Source organism: Pongo pygmaeus, chromosome 1, assembly GCF_028885625.2.
Source record: "Pongo pygmaeus isolate AG05252 chromosome 1, NHGRI_mPonPyg2-v2.0_pri, whole genome shotgun sequence".
NCBI classification, from domain to species: Eukaryota; Metazoa; Chordata; class Mammalia; order Primates; family Hominidae; genus Pongo; species Pongo pygmaeus.
Window position 1 is genome coordinate 221,593,065 of NC_072373.2, and position 6,776 is coordinate 221,599,840.

General features: G+C 52.3%; 1 protein-coding gene across 1 annotated transcript in view; it reads right to left on the reverse strand.

Moving 5' to 3' along the window:
* Positions 1-5,713, reverse strand: part of PIK3CD (phosphatidylinositol-4,5-bisphosphate 3-kinase catalytic subunit delta) — a 97,673-nt gene extending 91,960 nt beyond the window's left edge. Inside the window, exon 1 of the mRNA XM_054440305.2 lies at positions 5,493-5,713. The gene's annotated coding sequence lies outside the window, so the exon portion shown is untranslated. The remainder of the gene's footprint in view (positions 1-5,492) is intronic.
* Positions 5,714-6,776: the final 1,063 nt, after the last annotated feature.

The following is a 6,776-nucleotide window of genomic DNA, read 5'->3' on the forward strand; positions in this document are numbered from 1 at the left end:
TGGGAATATGGAATTGGAATCAAGGGAATAGAGTTAGTGTTCTTTAGACACCTGGAGCGGGGGTGGTCTAACATGGAAGCCAGGGAGCTGCAGGGCCTCTTATACCCTCAAAAGGACTAAATATATCAGAGGAGCGGATATGCAGAGGAAGAGAGAGTGGGGGAGAATCATGCAGCAGATGCACAGAGAGGAAGAGAGGGATACAGATGAGAAAGAAAATTCTCATCTTTCCAGCTCCTGGTTCCTGTAGCTTTTTTTTTTTTTTTTTTTCAAGATGGAGTCTTGCTATGTTGCCCAGGCTGGAGTACAGTGGTGCGATCTTGGCTCACTGCAACCTCCACCTCCCAGGTTCCTGTAGCTCTTTCCAGGCAACTTTCCAGCTCCTGATTCCTGTAGCTTTTTTTTTTTCAAGATGGACTCTTGCTCGGTCTCCCAGGCTGGAGTACAGTGGTGCGATCTTGGGTCCCTGCAACCTCCACCTCCCAGGTTCAAGTGATTCTCCTGCCTCAGTCTCCTGAGTAACTGGGATTACAGGAGTGCACCACCACGCCTGGCTAAGAGAGGGGGTTTCACTATGCTGGCCAGGCTGGTCTTGTACTCCTGACCTCAGGTGACCCACCCGTCTTAGCCTCCCAAAGTGCTGGGATTACAGGCGTGAGCCACCGCGCCCGGTGTAAATTTCCCTCTTCCCATAAGGACACCCAAGTTCAATGTGACCTCATCTCAACTAACTACATCTGCAAAGACCTTATTTCCAATTAAGATCACATTCCGAGGTTCTGGGTAAGCACAAATTTTGGGGAGGCAATAGTCAGCTCAGTATAAACTCTCTTGAGTTGGATATTGTTATTCAAAACAAAAAAATCCCAAATAATACAGATATTGGTGTCAGAAGCGAGGTGTTAAATTTCAAGTTACTTTCAAAGAAAGTATGAAACTAGCTGACTCGAGGCAGAGTGAGGGGCAATGAAGTTTTCCTATTTTTGGATGGGACACTGGCGGTTCTTGTTTTGTGTTAACAGATCAGTTAAACTATTTTCAGTGACCTCATAGGACTCAAAGGCTGAAGTGTTAAGAAACTTGGAGGCTGGACGCAGTGGCTCATGCCTACAATCCCAGCACTTTGGGAGGCCAAGGCGGGCAGATCACTTGAACTCAGGAGTTTGAGACCAGCCTGGGCAACATGGCGAGGCCCCATCTCTACAAAAAATACAAAAATTAGGGCCAGGCATGGTAGCTCCCGCCTGTAATCCCAGCACTTTGGGAGGGCGAGGCTGGTGGATCACATGAGGTAAGGAGTTCAAGACCAGCCTAGCCAACATGGTGAAACCCTGTGTCTACTAAAAATACAAAAATTAGCCAGGCCTGCTGATGCACGCCTGTAATCCCAGCTACTCAGGAGGCTGAGGCAGAATCTGAGGAGAATCGCTTGAACCTGGAAGGCGGAGGTTGTAGTGAGCTGAGATCATGTCACTGCACTCCAGCCTGAGTGACAGAGACTTCGTCTCAAAAAAAAAAAAAAAACAAAAAAACATAAGACAAAAATTAACCAGGTTTGGTGGCACACACCTGTGGTCGCAGTTACTCAGGAGGCTGAGGAGGGAGGATCACCTGAGCCCTGGAGTAGAAGTTGCAGTGAGCCGAGATCACACCACTGCACTCTAGCCTGGGCAACAGAGCAAGACCCTGTCTAAAAAAAAGAAGAAAAGAAAAGTCTGTGAGCCTAGTAACTAGAATGGGAATATCTGGAAAGAGCCACAGGAGCACACAACCCTTAACCTCCTGGGATTACAGGTCTCTGGTCCCTCTTAAGAACTTCCTCTTCCCAGACAAACATGATGGTATCTCCTATTGTCCAGTGGTAGAAGGGCAGGCATCGGTAGCATTCCAAGAGAAATTAGAGAAAAAAAACCTTCTTTCTATCCCAAGCCAGACGATTATTTCCTCTTTTCACTCTTAGGCTGAAAGAAGAAATTAGCCCTCACATTTGCTGCTAAGAAACCCGAACCTTGGGGACATGACCTAGTCTAAGGCTGAATGTTCAACTGCATAAGATTTCATGATATTAGCTTGGCGTGATGGCTCACGCCTGTAATCCCAGTACTTTGGGAGGCTGAGGCAGGTGGATGGCCCGAGGTCAGGAGTTTGAGACCAGCCTGGCCAAAATAGTGAAACCCCATCTCTACTAAAAATACAAAAAATTAGCTGGGCGTGGTGGCGAGCGCCTGTAATCCCAGCTACTAGGGAGGCTGAGGCAGAAGAATCGCTTGAACCCGGGAGCAGAGCTTGCAGTGAGCTGAGATTGCGCCATCACACTCCAGCCTGGGCGATAAGAGTGACATTGATTATTGGTAAATGGCACGATCCCAAATAAAAGTTACAGGCAACCAACTAGCGTTTTACGAGAGTTGAAAACCAGGAAGCCACGCCTGACAAATTGGGGTTTGTGATATCTTATCCACCTGGAGAATTCCTAAGCCAAAGTACCAGCACCAACAAGAATCAGGTTGATGGCCAGGCGCGGTGGCTCACGCCTGTAATCCCAGCACTTCGGGAGGCCGAGACGGTCAGGAGATTGAGACCATCTTGGCTAACACGGTGAAACCCTGTCTCTACCAAAAATACAAAAAATTAGCCAGGTGTGGTTGCAGGCGCCTATAGTCTCAGCTACTCGGGAGGCTGAGGCAGGAGCATGGCCTGAACCCAGGAGGCGAAGCTTGCTGTGAACCAAGATGGCACCACTACACTCCAGCCTGGGCGACAGAGCGAGACTCCGTCTCAAAAAAAAAAAAAAAAAAAAAAAAGAATCAGGTTGCTAAGGTAATTATATCACCTCCTAGAAGCTGCCTTCCCAAGAAACTCTCAAGGGTGGGTCTGAGAGACTCTAGACTAGAAGGGATCTAGAGATTTCTTCTCAATGGGCAGAACTTGGGGTAGTCACATTTGTCAATAAAGGGGCCAAGGAAGGTAGCCACAGAGCAAACCCCAAGTGATACCTTGTTCTTAATGTTCAATTGACCCAACCCACCTGGAATGCTGCAGTGTGTGCTTTGTATATTGCATCCACATTTTTGCTCTATAGATCAAGTATGGTAGGAGAGGTTAAATTGATCTGTTCCTCTGTTGAGACGATCCTGGAGAGCCACCAGAGAAGAGATTCAGCAGAAACAGAGGGCAGCTGGGCATGACGGCACATGGCTGCAGTCCCAGTTACTTGGGAGGCTGAGGCAGGAGGATCGCTTGAGCCCAGGAGTTTGAGGCTGTAGTGCAGTATCCTTGCACCTGTGAATAGCCACTGCACTCCAACCTGGCAACATAGCTGAGACCCTGTCTCTTTAAAAAAAGAAAGAAAGAAGAAGTCAGGTGCGGTGGCTCACACCTGCAATCCCAGCACTTTGGGAGGCAGACAGAGGCGGATAGATCACCTGAGGTTGGGAGTTCAAGACCAGCCTGACCAACATGGAGAAACCCCATCTCTACTAAAAATACAAAATTAGCTGGGCGTGGTGGCACACGCCTGTAATCCTAGCTACTCGGTAGGCCGAGGCAGGAGAATTGCTTGAACCCAGGAGGCGGAGGTTGCAGTGAGCTGAGATCACGCCATTGCACTCCAGCCTGGGCAACAAGAGCAAAATTCTGTCTCAAAAAAAACAAATAAATAAAAATCAAAAAAAAAGAAAGAAAAAGGAAGGAAGGGAGAGAGGGAGGGAGGGAAGAAGGATGGATATCAGATGAAGATGGCAGCTCTGAGAACAGAGCCCCGGATGCAACAGTTTGACATGGTGAGATGGCTTGGATCACCTCATTTGACGGGGGAGAGGTATTTAAGGTTGACTTTGAGGTGTGGCAGGACGAGGTAAAGCAAGGACAGCTGGAATGGGGATATCTGGGAAAAGCCAAAGGAGTTGGGCAAGGGCCTGTGTGCTGGGCAGGACCAGAATGGAATGAACTAGAATAGACACCACTGGCCTTTAGGCCATTAGGCCGACCTGCCCTCCTCCCTTTTTTTTTTCTGAGTTGGAGTCTTGCTCTGTCACCCAGGCTGTCACCCAGGCTGGAGTGCAGTGGTGCGATCTCAGCTCACTGCAACCACCGCATCCAGGGTTCAAACGATTCTCCTGCCTCAGCCTCCTGAGTAGCTGGGATTACAGGCATCTGCCACCATGTCCAGCTAATTTTTTGTATTTTTACTAGAGACGGGGTTTCACCATGTTGTCCAGGCTGGTCTTGAACTTCTGGCCTCAAGTGATCCGCCTGCCTTGGCCTCCCAAAATGCTACGATTACTGACATGAGCCACTGCACCCGGCCGGTCTGACCCCCTTTTGGTAACCCTTTGTCATGTACCCATGAGGACAGATGCTTAGCGTTCACACTTGACCACTAGCCAGCTGAACGGACTGGAAGGGAAGCCTGGATCCAACACAGGCTAATCAAGTCCTTCCCAGGGAGGTGGGCTTGGGACCACACATAGTTCTCTTTGGGTGAAGGGATCCAGGATGTAGCAGCTTGGCCGGTGTGATGCAGATGGGCAGATGGGGGCAGACAGGTGAATGGTGCTGAGAAGTGTCCCTGGGCTGTCTGCAACTCTGGGTCTGATAAGAGCACCCTGCATCTCTGCTATAAAGTCAGTCCCCTTTCCTGCTTGAGCGAAAAGGAGCTGGTTTCTGAGCTTAGGCTGGGGCATGAACTCTGTCCCGGTGTGCAGGGTGAGGCTATAGCTTGAGAACAAATGGATGACCAATCATCTGAATGGAGCCAACCCAACCAGCCTCCCAGGGTCACCTCCCATCACTTCCCCCTCTCTGCCCTCCCTGCTGGGCCAGGAGCCGGGACTTGTAGCTCCAGAACATCCCAGGCTTGCTGTCTGACTCTGGACCTTTGCACATGGTGTTCCCCTTGCACATGGTGTTCCCCTTACTTGGAGTGCCCTTCTCCACACTTCCTTCTGCCCTCTCCTGCGCGCGTGCGCGCGCACACACACACACACACACACACACACACACACACGCACTTTCTTTGCTAACTACTCAGTAGAATTCGGGCCCAGCACAGATGTTACCTGCCTTGGCCCCCTTGCCCGAAGGGGCCCTTCATCATACTCTGGGCTGTATCATCCCCTCCCAGCTCTCGGTCTACTCAACCATGATTGCCTATTTGCTCAGCTGCTCCTGGGAGCAGGGACTCTGCATGGATCTGGACAGGCTCCTGGGCTGCTCCCCTGTGTCTGGCACCCAGAGGGCATCACCAGTGAGTCTGTAGAAATGCTGGATGAAGGAATACATGAGTGATGTGGCCATGAACGGACAAGGTGATGCTTTGCCCAGGGGCCAGGGGGCTGTAGCTGAGGAAGAGAAAGGACAAGTGTCCACATCCTAGCCAGTGCAGGAACAGCCCCTTCACACCCTTCAAGGAGGGGCCTGACACCGAGTGGCCCTGCAGTCCATGATCCAAGGCCCGACGGCCTCCGGGGAGTAGGGAAGGCTAGACTCACCTGTCAGAGTGGTCCCTCTGCCCCTGGTATCACCAGACAGACGTGGGTCCAGCCTGGATCAGTCCAACCCGGGAGCCATTCTCAAGCCTAGGGAAAAATGCTGTTTTCAGAGTGAGAACCGCACCGAGGACTCCTCTGCTCCCGCCGTGGGCCAGCCCCCAGTCTCCCTAGCATCCTCAGCTACTCTGAGCTGGAGACTACAGAGTGCAAAGCACACTCCTCTCCCAACCTCGTGGTGTCCTGGGCGCCTCTGACCCCCGGGCTTCCTTCCCAGGCAAGCCTCCGCCTCCGCTCCCACTCCCCCCTCACCCCATGAAAGAGTAATGGCGCAAAATTCGTTGGGGAGAAAAACAGGAAGTGGAGAGCAAGGCTGCAGAAGCGCTCACCAGACAAGTGTGGCGGCCCGTCCACCGCAGCCTTACGGGAAAGCGGTCAGGGGCTGTCCCGGCCTGACTGCAGGGGTGGGGGAGCTTTAGGGTGAGCTGGGAGTCCGGCGAGGACCCTGCAGCGAGGGGCTTTGTTTTAGACTGAACTTCACACCTGCACCCTGCCTCTGACATCTTAGCTCCCCTTCTCCCAGCAGCTCCCCAAGGTTGAGACAATTATCCCATTTTACAGACAGGCAAGTGCACTCAGAGAAGTGAAGTGACCTGGCCAAGGTCACACACCCTTTCCCACGGCGGGGTCGTGGCTCCCCGATTCTTTCTCAGGCTTTGATTTCTATTTGTGGTATGTTTTTGTTCTAGGCCTCTGAGTGTGGTGGGTGGGGGTTGGGGGGCAGGGAGTGCTGTTTCTGGCTTCTCAGCACATCCTCATTCTCGGCTGGTGGTAAGAAAGGGGAGAGGGTCAGCTGCTGAGGACCGTCCTCCCCTGGGGGTTCCTGGAATGTGTGAGCTGGGAGGACACGTGCCCCGGCCTCTTTCTTGGAGAAGAGGAGAAGGAGCCTGGGGGGAAGGCACCCCAATGACAACCGCAGAGGGAGGGCACCAACCCCCAACGCAAACTCAGGTAGGTGTGGCCTGGAAGCCCCAGGACTCAGAGCTTCAAGTGAATTCAGATTCATCCTTTCCTCCTGGGGCCGCGACTCACAGCAGCCCCAGTCCTTAGAGGCGTTAGTGGCCCGAGACCCCCAGGGGAAGAGGTGACCTCAGGTGGCCTCACTGGGGTGACACTGGGGAAAGAACCCGCTGAAAATACTCCCCACCCAGGCCCGCCCCTCACATGGGTCATGAAGCCCCCTCACCCTGCCTGCCCCACCCCAGGGCAGACCACAGACGGCAAACA